The 12,948-nt window shown below is 44.7% G+C and overlaps 1 protein-coding gene across 1 annotated transcript in view; it reads left to right on the top strand.

The window, feature by feature from the left end:
• LOC116978948 (melatonin receptor type 1B-like) overlaps positions 1–12,948 on the top strand; it is a 119,599-nt gene that overhangs the window by 57,888 nt on the left and 48,763 nt on the right. The gene's annotated exons all lie outside the window — the stretch shown is intronic.

A 12,948-nucleotide genomic window follows, 5' to 3' on the forward strand; every position in this document is an offset into this window, starting at 1 on the left:
GTAAATTCAAACGTCGCAGCTGGCCACTCCGCAGAACCGCGGCTCCACGATGTTTTCCTCGGCGGTACCAAGCATACTGGAGTCCCAGCGCGGCGACCCAGGAAAGGCATCGCCCGCTCCGCAATAGCGCTCCAGCGCTGCACTGCCGCCAAAGCCGATGTTCTGCGCCGCCGCCGCCAACGCCGCCGCCAAAGCCGATGTTCTGGCCAGGTCCCCTCAGGGAAACGTCGCTCCAGGACCCGCTGGTAGGCCGCTAGGACAGGTCGAAGACGCTGCTCGGAGGAAGGCAACCCCTCCGACCAGGTAGGGACTTAGAAAAGCAGTTTCCCCCTTCCCCCCCACCACCCCCCACACATAAAAGATTTAGACCCCCTGACTGTACACTAAACGAACTAAAAATAATAAAAAAAGAGCTAGGTGATATTAAAGATGGGCATTAGGGTAGGTCCTTTACTTCCTCCTTTCTGCTGATGGTGTCGGTTACTAGGGTGTGGAGATACTGAGGAGCATGCCGCGCTGCCTGCTGGCCTTCCCAAAGGTCTTAAAGGGGCAGGACAGTATCATTTCTTCCTGCTGGTCACCTTTTTCTGGGGAGCTACATTACCTTTTGCTGTCTTCTTCCCGTTCTTAGGGGTCTGTGCATTCTTTTACCTCACTCCCCAGATAGTCTCTTGTTGACATACTGTCCTGCAGGCACAAAACTCAGCAATACATTAATTCAATATCTTCTTTCCCCATTCCGATTCCTCCTGCACAGTAAGTTTGTTTCTTCTCTCCCTAGTGCCATTTCCATTCCTCAGTTGTTATCTCTTTTTACGCTAGGTACTATGTTTCCCTGTCGTACTTCTTCCTTCAATGAGGGTTTTCTGAGAGTCAGATTTGATGTATCTTTTCCTATTTGGAAGGGGTGATGTTCCTGTTTAATGTACAGTACTGTTTCTTTGGCCAGGTGAGGACGCCTTTTAACCTTATCAGATGGTATTGCTGCTAACTGGCAGGTCAGGGCTACCGAAATGGGTTGGACTGTTGGAATCTCCCTTCCCCTGATCCCCCTCCCAGTGTCCCCGTCCTCTACCTTCAGGGTCACAGGAGCCTCGGTGCCCCCTTGGAATCCATCGGTTTCCATGACCCCGTGGCCTCCTTCTCTACCCCCTTCCTTCCTGATGATATTCTCCCATGGGACACGACCAACTCCTGTACCCTAGTCTCCCACAACTAGAAACACTGATCAGGCCTGATTGCCCTACAACCTCTCCAGCCAAACCTAGGAAAGGTTGGTTCTGTAAATGGGAGGTCTATCCAGGTCTTGAGGTCTTCTTCCTCTTTATCCTCATTTGTTCTTATATCTTTTATTGGGACCTCTAATCTCCGGGCTGCCGTTGAACCAGGCTGCCTTGCTGTCTGATTGTCTGTGGTCTTGGGAACATTTATACCTGATGCGGGCATCTCTCTACAAACACATTGTCTACAGGGAGTTCTTACATAAATTCTCTTCCATGGTGAATTATTCTGACACCATAATATTATATATGTCCGGACCAATCCATCCATATTCTCCCATTAACTCATCCCCTGAAAGGCTATTTGTTTGATCCCAGTACTTCAAGAAGGATTCTTTCATCCTTTCGCTACTGGAATCCCTAATTAATTTCGACACCCATGTCGATGAAGTCTTCTTTCTAGCTCCTTGGTGTCCCCAATTGTCCTCCACCTGTGGGGCAATCCTAGGAGATAGAAGATCTCTTCCCGATGTTTCTATGTTAGATTTAAATTTAGGGGAGGAGCCGAAGTTAACGTTGACTCCTCCCGTGCGCCCGCTCGCAGGCTGCGCACGGTTCTTCTGAATTGGGGACCTGAGAGTTCTGTGAGGGACACTGTGGTTCTCTATCTACTCTGAAGAATTCTGCCCACCCTAGCATATAATTCCCTTCAAGGTGTGCAGACCCTTTCTCTTTCGTACCCAATTTACCCGATTTAATTTCCGTCGGCACCTTCCCTTTAAGAGCCGTTTCAGCAGTCTCCCTTCCGAAATATGACACTATCTCCTGCTCCTGCCCTTGGCTTATTAATTCTCCTTGTCCCCGCTCTGAAATGTCCTGAGAAGGATCAGTTCTATCGTCTTCTCCTATTCCCAATTTACAAGCCACCATTCTTAGGGTGGACAGTAAAATAATTTCTTTATTTCTTTTTCTTTTAGTGAAGAATACCTCCCACACCTGAATTAACTAGTTTGTTTCGGCACTATTCCCATAATTTTTAACGATCGTCTCTATATAGTTTATCCCGATTAAAGACTTTATTCCCCCCAATGGTCAAAGTTGTTCTTTCAAAAGTGCGTTTAATTTCCTTGAAAATCCCCTCTGTCTATCCCCTTCATTTGGAAGCTCCCTGTAAATTATCCTTATTGGGCTTTCCAATCTGTTTGATCGATCTTTCCCAGAGACATTCCCCATCTTGGAACAATGGACAAAACACAATTGCAAAATAAAGGTTTCAGACACTAACACCTTTTTCTCACTACTCCCAGACTCCAAGGTCAATGGAATCTCTCCCACACAATGGTCATCGATCTTTCCGATTCACACCCACTCCAGCAATTGCCTCCTTTCAACTATCTCCCAATCACTCCTGTTTAATTGTTCAAACCACTCGCTCCTATTCAGTCTCTCCCAACTCTCTTATAAGTTAAATCACAATCACTGCATTCAATTCCAAACTTTCAAACAAAGGGTCTAACTCCCACTCGCAGTCTCTCACGCAGCAGTCTCTCTCTCACTTAATTAACTTTAAGTTGGCACAAACAAACGAACCTAAGCCATGCTAACAAAACTATAATTAAGAATGAAAATATTCCCCCGATTATCAATAACCCAAAACACACAGCAATATAAACTATAAGCATCCAGTAAACCCCACACTAATTAATCTTCCTCGTGGTGCAATCAATCAGCAGGATGACTATGCAGTGATCCCCCGATGCAGCGATCGAAGGAGTACAACCCCTGATCAAACCAGCCCGATTCAGATTCTTACACAATGATATTAAATAAATACGGATATCTAACTTAAACACACTCTCTCTTCAAGTTTTAAATCGGTAAACACTCACACAAGCAGCAACACAAATAATGGTCCGCGGACTTAACACGATCTAAATATTAACTTTTAATTACTCTAAATTTATTTACATACAGAGAATATTTACAAAATCCGGATCCTATGACAATACGGAAAGCTATTTTTACAATTTACAATATTATTTAAAACACTAGCGCACAATTCACGAACACTCAATCTCGACTCCGCGTGACGCTGTTATCACGCAGTGAACCTCTCCCTCTGATACCGAAGATTTCCCCTTCCTAGTTTACTCTTTGCTGAGGGATACTATTCCCTAAATGATTACTTTTCCTCCCAAATGTTACTATCCCTCTGCTAAGACTGGACATCTATAGGGGGACCTCTATCCCTCCTCTCTAAGTTCAACAGAATTAGGGGTACCCTTCGCTATTCGGATTACCTTTCGTCAAGTAGGGAGGCTCCCATCTCTCAGGTACTCTTCACTATCAGGTACTAATCAACAATCGACCAGAGGGTTACTATTCACTGGTAGACAAAAGTGCTGGAGAAACTCAGCGGGTGCAGCAGCATCTATGGAGCGAAGGAAATAAGCAATGTTTAGGGCCGAAACCTTTCTTCAGTCTGATATCGATTAACCCCATACATAACAGGAATTTCCCTAACCCAATGATACAACAGTTCAATACATTGTATTCACAATGGACTTCGAGAGGAAGTCAACTTGGAAACATTTACCCTGATTTACAGAAAACCCAGACAAGGCTCAACACCTCATCCAATCAACACTTGGCAAAGTCACACTCTGCAACATTATTTACAATTATTTACAAGGTGTACGTCCGCCTGGTTTGCAGCTATCCAATCCATTCTAGGCATTTTGCACCAGATTGAAAGGGTTTGCAGATCTTCCCATTCTTTGCTTGCAAATTGTATCTAAGCTCCAGACATTCTGGCAGCTCTTCGCAGCTTGTCCTATCTCTGCAGAGAGTAATTCCAATTTGACCAAATCTCTCAGAAACCCTGAAACTTTATCCCATTTTGAAGTCCTAGCTGCTCCAATTTAGCCAGGATTAACATAATGAGGGAATAATGTGTTTCATTATATTTAAGCACCCTAGTAATCTCGGTCAATGTCTTTATAGGGAAACAGTGCAGGGGAATCTAATTATATAATGGTTAATTATCATGGTTAATTATAATTAGTTATTTCAATAAAAACAAAAAATGCTGGAAACATTCAGTGTGGCAGTCTGCCTCTGTGTGAAGAGGAACGGAGCTCTCGTTTCAAGTTGAGTGTTAACTATACCTGTTTTATGCTATTTTGTTGTCATTTTATGGGACGGCACTGTGGTGCAGAGACATGGGTTCGATCCTGACTATGGATGCTGTTGGCATGGAGTTTGTACGTTCTCCCCGTAACGGCGTGGGTTTTTTCCTAGGTGCTCTGGTTCATGCTCCCACACTCCAAAGACTTACATGTTTGTAGGTTAGTTGTCTTTTGTAATTTGTCCCTAGTGTGTGATGTGTGCCCATGCAGGCAAGTGAAAAGTATACCTTCCCAATCCTTGCAAAGTGGATGACATGGTGGCACAGCGGTAGAGTTGCTGCCTTACATCATCAGAGACCAATGTATGCGTCAGAGACCTGTGATCGATCCTGCCTATGGGTGCTGCCTGTCTGGAGCTTGCACGTTCTCCCTGTTTTCTCCGGGTGCTCCGGCCTCCTCTCACACTCCACAGATGTGCAGTTTTGTAGGTTAATTGGCTTGGGTAAAATTGTAAATTGTCCCGAATGGTGTAGGATAGTGCTGGTGTACGGGGTGATCACAGGTCTGCACAGACTCCGTGAGCTGAAGGGCCTGTTTCTACACTGTATCTCTAAAGTCTGAAGTCTAAAAAGAACTCAAGGTGATACGGAAAAAGCCTAAAGATATTTGGGAAGCTGATGCTGTCTTCTTTACATGAACGTTTGTCTTTTCTTGTTATTTAATATCTGTGGGCATTCTGCAGAAGCAGAACTGAATCCAGACGAGTCTCCTGTGGGAACAGAAATTAGAATACTGTGTGAAATCTAAAATTAAAATGAAAACTACATGGCGTGCTCAGTAGGTCAAGCAGCTTCTGAAGAAAAGTAATTGTGTGCAGGCAATAACTCTTTTCTTTTAGCAAATATTACTGGCCGATCAAAACACAAAGTGCTGGAGGAATTCAGCGGGTCAGGCATCATCTCCCCTCTCCCATCAGGCAAGAGGTACAGAAGTTTGAAAACGTATACCTCCAGAGTCAGGGACAGTTTCTTCCCAGCTGTTATCAGACAACTGAACCATCCTATCACCAACTAGAGAGCAGTCCTGACCTCCCATCTACCTCTTCGGATATCTTCAGACTATCTTTCATCGGACTTTGCTGAACTTTATCGTGGACTAAACGTTATTCACTTTATCCTAATCTGTACAATAGACCACTTGATTGTAATCACCCACGCACTACAGTATAGTCTATTCCCTGAATGAATAGCACTCAACAAAAAGCTGTTCACTGTTCCTCGGTACCTGTGACAATAATAAACTAAACTAAACTAAACCTAGATATTGTCCAGTTCTAGTCTCAACATCATGTTGGTACATGTTAACAGGAGCAAGCACAAGGAATTGCAGACACTGATTTACAAAAAAAAGACATAAAGTACTGGAGTAACCCATTGGGTCTGGAGAACATGGATAGGTGACTTTTCGGGTCAGAATGATAGGAATGGGGTGGGTGGGATGAAAGCTGGAAAAGAGAGATGGGAATGAGACAAAGCCTGGCAAGTGTAGCCCAGAGGAAGGGTCTCGAATCGAAAGCCCACCTATCCATTTCCCCAAAGATGCTGCCTGACCAGCTGAGTTACTCCAGCACTTTGCGTCCTTTTGTGTATTAACCAGCATCTGCAGTTCCTTGTTTCCATACGTACGTATTATTGGTATTTTTTAAAGTTAAATCTCTTATTTATTTTAAACTATTTGGGCAGCTGACTTCTATGAATCCAAGTTTAGGGGCAGCTTTAGCAGATTCACAAGGAAATTCTCTTGTCTTAGAGGTGCTCGATTACATGAAATCTATTTCTTCCTTATTGTTTATCAAATAAAGCTCCTAATTAAACAAATGGGGCATGAATTAACTCGGAGCTGTGCCACCTGAGATTTTGAGGATGCCATGCCTGCTGTAGAGTTTGGCAAGGTCTGACAGCAAGCAAATTCCGTAATGAAAAAAAGAATTTGTGAGATGCAATTGAACAACAGACTCGCAGTGAAAAGTCTGACTGAGCACAAGGCTTGTTGTTTGGGATAACAATCTCAGGCTATGTATGAACTTTTCTCAATGGTTTTAATCTACCGCAGTTACACAATGGACTGCAGACCTATTATGAACACTGCTTTGCGGCTTTCAGGTTAGTTAATCTGGCCTTGAACCACTCTTCAGACAAATCCATGGCAATAATTAAAGAAATGACAGGCAGATTACATGAAACTTTTTGTATGGTTAGACACCAATCCCCAAGGTCATTTTGTATAAAGCAACATTTAAAAAGATTTTCGTTTGTGAGCAAATTTAAAGTCATAGAGATATAGTCATATAGCACGGAAACAGGCCCTTCAGTTCAGCCCAACTTGCCCGTGCAGACTTGTTCCATCTACACTAGTCCCTGTGATTGATATCCTTCTAAACCTATCCTATCCATGTACCTGCCTAAATATTTGTTAAACGTCATAGAGTCATACTGTGTTCTTCAGATTCTGAAGATGGATCTCGCCCCGAAACGCCACCCATTCCTCCTCTCCAGAGATGCTGCCTGTCCTGCTGAGTTACTCCAGCTTTTACTGTCTATCTTCGGTGTAAGCCAGCAATTGCAGTTCCTTCCTACACATATAGCGTGCAAACAGGTCGTTCAGCCCAGCTCTTCACTGTACCTCGGTACACGTGACAATAAATTTATGTTTAGGCCTTGAGATAGACACAAAATGCTGGAGAAACACAACGGGACAGGCAGCATCTCTGGAGAAAAGGAATGGGTGACGTTTCAGGTCGAGACCCTTCATCTTCTCAACCCGAAACGTCACCCATTCCTCCTCTCCACAGATGCTGCCTGTCCCGCTGAGTTACTCCAGCTTTATGTGCCTATCTTCATGTTTAAACCAGCATCTGCAGATCCTTCCTACACATTAAGTTTAGGCCAACACAAGTTTTTAAGGAGATAGCACAAGAACACGTCATCATTCTTTGGTTTAAGTTTATAATACTCAGGAATTTACAGAAGGTCAATAGGTAAAGAAGTAATATTTAGCTACATTCTGTGCCATAATAAAAATTGGAGGTACAATTTCCTTTCAAGTTAACATTTGGGCAATCCTTGTCTTCCTGCCTTTGCAAACAGTGGAAAGAATTCCAACACAAATAACTTAATTAGAGTCATACATTAGTCATACAGTGTGGAAACAGGCCCTTTGGCACAACTTGCCCACACATTAATTAGAAATTATGTACTTTCCATTGAATTTGTGGACCCTAATTGAATTAAAAATTGGAAATACAAGTAGATTTGCATTTACCTCATCTCTTTCTGTTGCCAACTTGATTTTCATTCAACTGGCAGGTTTTCAAGTAGAACTTCTGCTTTTAAAATAAAATTAAAAGAATGCTGCACTTTTCCTATTGTAGGCTCCCTTTTCATTCCTAATATATGTCTGGCTAAAACACATATGATCTGAAACGTTGCCACTGCATGAATTTACCTTGGAGAAGTAAGCTTTCCTGGATGAAAAACAATTTTTTTCCTTAAAGCAGAGGTCTCAAAAAATGTTGCTACTGAGGCAAAGAGATGTCCATAAAATAAATTGTATTTATTCACTTCATCATCAAGACCATCAACAAGCTAAACGAGGCATGGAATCATAGAGTCATACAGCAGAAAATAAGTCCTTCAGCAAAAGTTGCCCATGCCGACCCATCTACACTAGTCCCACCTGCCTGTGTTTGGCCCATATCCCTCTAAACCTATTCTTTACATGTACCTGTATGTGTCTTTTCAATGCTGTTAAAGTACCTGCCTCAATCACCTCCTCTGGCAGCTTGTTCTATATACCCACCACTGTCTGAGTGAATAAGTTGCCCCTCAGATTCCTATTAAATCTTGTCCCTGTCACCTTAAACCAATGTCCTCTGTTTCTTGATTCCCCTACTCTGTGTAAAATACTCTGTGCATGCACCCAATCAATTCCTCTCATGGTATTACACATTTCTATAAATCACCCAACATCCTATGTTCCACTGAATGAAGTCCTAGCTTGTCAAACCTCGCAATATAGCCCAGCCCCGCGAGTGTTAGCCACATCCACGTCAATCCTCTCTGCCCTCATTCCAGTTTAATGATGTGAGCTTTTTATTTGTTACACGATCAGTAATTTTAACTGTGAATGGTTTTTTTTGTTAAATAATCTTCACTGGCAAGCCCAACATTTATTGTCCATAATTCATTGCTATTAGCGTGACACAATGGTGCTGCTGGTAGAACTGCAGCCTCACACAATTCCAGAGACCCAGGTTCATCCTGGCATCGGGTGCAGTCTATGTGGCGTTTGTATCTTCTTCCTCTGGGGTTTCCTCCGGGTGCTCCAGTTTCCTCCCACATTCCAAAGACATGTGGGTTTGTAGATTAAAAGGTCTCTGTAAATTGCTCCTTTGTGTGTTGGGGGTGGATGATAACATGGCACTAGTATGAACGATGGGATTGGTGGTCGGTATGGACTCGCTGGGCCAAAGGGTCAGTTTTTATGCCATATCACTAAAACTAAATAAATGATGGTGGTGAGCCACTTACATTAAAAAAAAAAAATGAATGAACTTTGTTTTGTTTGTTATCGTCTATTGAATACTGTGTTTGCAAACCCATTGTGTTATGCAAGAATTTCATTGTTCTGTTTTGGAACATATGACAAGTAAACACACTTGATTCTTGACTCATGAATTGCTGTAATCCTCTTTGTTTCTTTTTTTGTAAGCCACCACCTACAGTTCTTTGTTTCTACTCTTTAGTAGGAGATGGCTATTTTCTGGCACTTTAATAGCGGGAATATTACCAGCCCAAGGCAAGACATAAAATACTGAAATTACTCAACAGGGGTAGGTGATGTTCCTGGTCGGGACTTTTCTTCAGGCGGTCTGAAGAAGGGTCCGACTCAAAATGTCATCTACCCATGTTCTCCAGAGATGCTGCCTGACCCGCTGAGTTACTACAGCATTTTGTATCTTTCCAAGAGAAACCGGCATCTGCGGTTCCCTGCTGCTACTTACCAGCCCATGTTTGTGGGTAACCTGTGTGGGCCACTAGTTAATATCCTGAGCAGTTGTGAATGGGATTGAATATCGTGAAATCATCAGCAAACATCTCGACTTCTAGCCTTATGATGGAAGGAAGGTTATTGAGATTAGTGGAAGATTCAATTCAATTCAACTTTAATGTCATTGCACAAATACTGAGTATCGGTACAACGAAATGCAGTTTTGCGTCAGTCCGTAGTAGTGCAATATAGAAATTTAAAAAAAAGAGGATACAGAACAATAAAAATGCAGAATAATTAAACAATGGGGACGGAGGGACCGGAGGAATCTATCGGCGGGACTCCGAGTTCAGCAATGCGACGGTATGATTGTAGAAGCTGTTCCTCATCCTACTGGTACGAGACCTGAGGCTCCTGTACCGCCTCCCTGATGGGAGGAGGGCAAACAGTCCATGATTGGGGTGGGAGGGGTCTTTAATGATCTTCCCAGCTCGTTTCAGACACCGTTTTCGGTGGAGGGCATCCATGGCAGGGAGCGGGGCGCCGATGATGTGCTGCGCGGTTTTCACCACCCGTTGTAGTGCCTTCCTGTCCGCAACAGTGCAGCTGCTGTACCATACCGTGAAGCAGGCGGTCAGGATGCTCTCGATGGTACACCTGTAGAAGTTGGTCAGGATCTGGGGGGACAGGTGGGCTTTCTTGAGCCTCCTCAGGAAGTAAAGGCGCTGCTGTGCCTTTTTGATCAGCTTGGAGGTGTTGAGGGACCAGGACAAATCCTCTGAGATGTGTACCCCGAGGAATTTGTAGCTGGAGACGCGCTCCACCTCAGTCCCGTTTATATGGATGGGGGTATGTCTGCCCCCTCTGACCTTCCTGAAGTCGACAATAAGTTCCTTCGTCTTCTTGGAGTTGAGGACGAGGTTATTATTGGCACACCAGGTTGTCAGGTGCTGGACCTCCTCTCGGTAGGCTGACTCATCGTTGTCACTGATCAGTCCTACCACCGTGGTGTTGTCAGCAAACTTAATGATGGCGTTGGATCCGTACTTAGGGATGCAGTCGTGGGTGAAGAGGGAGTAGAGGAGAGGGCTGAGCACACAGCCCTGTGGCACGCCGGTGTTCAGTGTTATAGTGGTGGAGTTGAGGTTGTTGACCCTAACAGACTGTGGTCTGTTGGTGAGGAAATCCAGTGTCCAGTTGCAGAGGGAGGTGGAGATGCCAAGCCCGCTGAGTTTGGTGATCAAGCTGGCGGGGATGACAGTGTTGAAAGCGGAGCTGAAATCAATGAACAGCAACCTGATGTAGGAGTTGTTGTTGTCCAGGTGGGTCAGGGCAGAGTGTAGGGCCGCCGATATGGCGTCCTCTGTAGACCTGTTGGCCCGGTAGGCAAACCGATGGGGGTCCAGTGTGGGGGGGAGGCTGGCTTTGAGGTGAGCCAAGATCAGCCGCTCAAAGCACTTAGCAATGACAGGGGTGAGTGCCACTGGGCGGAAATCGTTGAGGCTCCCTGTGGCTGACTGTTTGGGCACTGGCACGATGGTCGATGTCTTGAGGCAAGTGGGGACAACACCCTGGGCCAGTGAGTGATTGAAAATGTCGGTAAAGACTTGGGATAGTTGTCCAGCACATGCCCTAAGCACCCGGCCAGGGATGCCATCGGGGCCGGCAGCTTTGCGCTCATTCACCTTGCTCAGTGCATCTTGTACAGCAGAGGTGGAGAGACTGAGTGGTTGTTCATTTGGGGGTGGAGCAACTTTGATGGCTGGGGTTTTGTTATCACGGTCAAAGCGAGCATAGAAATGGTTTAGCTCGTCAGGAAGGGTGGCGTTGTCTGGGGGAGGGGTGTTAACTTTCTGGTAATCGGCAAGGGATTTGATTCCTTGCCACATGCGCCTGGGGTCAGAGTTGTTATGGAAGTGCTCCTCAATCCGCCGTTTGTGATTGAGTTTGGCATTCCTAATTCCCATTTTCAGATTGGCCCTGGATGAGCTGTATCCCTCAGCGTCGCCAGATCTGAAAGCGGCATCGCGAGCCTTCAGTAGGAGTCTGACCTCCCTGCTCATCCACGGCTTCTGGTTAGGGAAGGTCTTTATTTCTTTGTGTGTAGTGACATTATCGGTGCAGAATTTTATATAGTCCATAACTGTTGAGGTGTATGAGTTGATGTCCACTTGTGAATTGAAGGTGGACTGGGTAGCAAACAGACTCCAGTCTGTCTGCTGAAACTGCTCCTGTAAAACAGAGACAGCCCCCTCAGGCCAAACCTTCACTGTCCTCGTGGTAGGTTTCACACGTCTGATCAGAGGTGTGTATTTGGGGAGCAGGAACAGAGAGAGGTGGTCAGACTGACCAAGGTGGGGGAGGAGGAGGGCTTTGTAGGCTTCAGTAATATTAGTGTAAACTAAGTCCAGAATGTTGTTTCCTCTGGTTGGGCAGGAAATATGCTGATGGAACCTGGGGAGTACAGTTTTGAGGTCGGAGTGGTTGAAATCACCCGCAACAATAAATGCCCCCTCTGGGTGAGCAGATAGATTTTTGCTGATAGCAGCTTGCAGCTCTTCCATTGCTAGCCTGGCATTAGCGTCCGGGGGTACATAGACTGCGGTGATAACAGTCGATGAGAATTCAAAGATAGTAGCACATTGCCCTGAGCAACTCTTGAGGTTGCAATGGCCCATCTTTAGCAGCCACAGCTATGTACACTTGTGTGATTTATGACTCCAACCACTGGCAAGTTTTCCAATCAATGCCCATTGAGTGCTGCCTAACCAGAGCTGCTTGATGTTAAGGATAAATGCTGCCTTCATGCCAAGGAACAGCTTCTCTCATTTCACCTCTTGAATTCAACTCTGGAGATGCAGTGGGGATCAGGCCCTTCGGCCCACCAAGTCCTTGCTGACCCTTAAGTTTAAGTGTAGGAAGGAACTGCAGATGATGGTTTAAACTAAAGATAGACACAAAATGTTGGTGTAACTCAACAGGACAGGCAGCATTGCTGGATGGAAGGAATGGGTGACGTTTTGGGTCGAGACCCTTCTTCAGACAGATGTTTTGAACTCCTCAGTCTGAAGAAGGGTCTTGACCCAAAACGTCACCCATTCCTTCTATCCAGAGATGCTGTCTGTCCCCCTTAAGTTTATGTTTAAGTTTGAGTTTGAAGTTAGTTTATTGTCACGTGTACCGTGGTATAGTGAAAAACTTTTGTTGCATGCTAATCAGTCAGTGGAAGGACAATACATGATTACAATCAAGCCATCCACAGTGACAAAGGAAATAACCTGAATAACGTTTAGCTCAAGATAAAGTCCAATTATGTCTGAACAAAGATAGTCTGAGGATCTCCAACAAGGAACACTAGTTATATAATTATCGCAGTTTCGCATCTTATACACTAGGGACAATGGTACAGAACCTGCAAAGCTGCAGTCAGTATCCCTGGAGAACATGGATAGGTGATGTTTCAAGTCAGGACCCTTCTTTAGACTCATTACAATGGGGGAAATAAAGCTGGAAAATAGGTGCTTTGGTGGGGGAGAGGGGGGTGGGGCAGT

The sequence above is a fragment of the Amblyraja radiata genome, chromosome 12 (genome assembly GCF_010909765.2).
Source record: "Amblyraja radiata isolate CabotCenter1 chromosome 12, sAmbRad1.1.pri, whole genome shotgun sequence".
NCBI lineage: Eukaryota > Metazoa > Chordata > Chondrichthyes > Rajiformes > Rajidae > Amblyraja > Amblyraja radiata.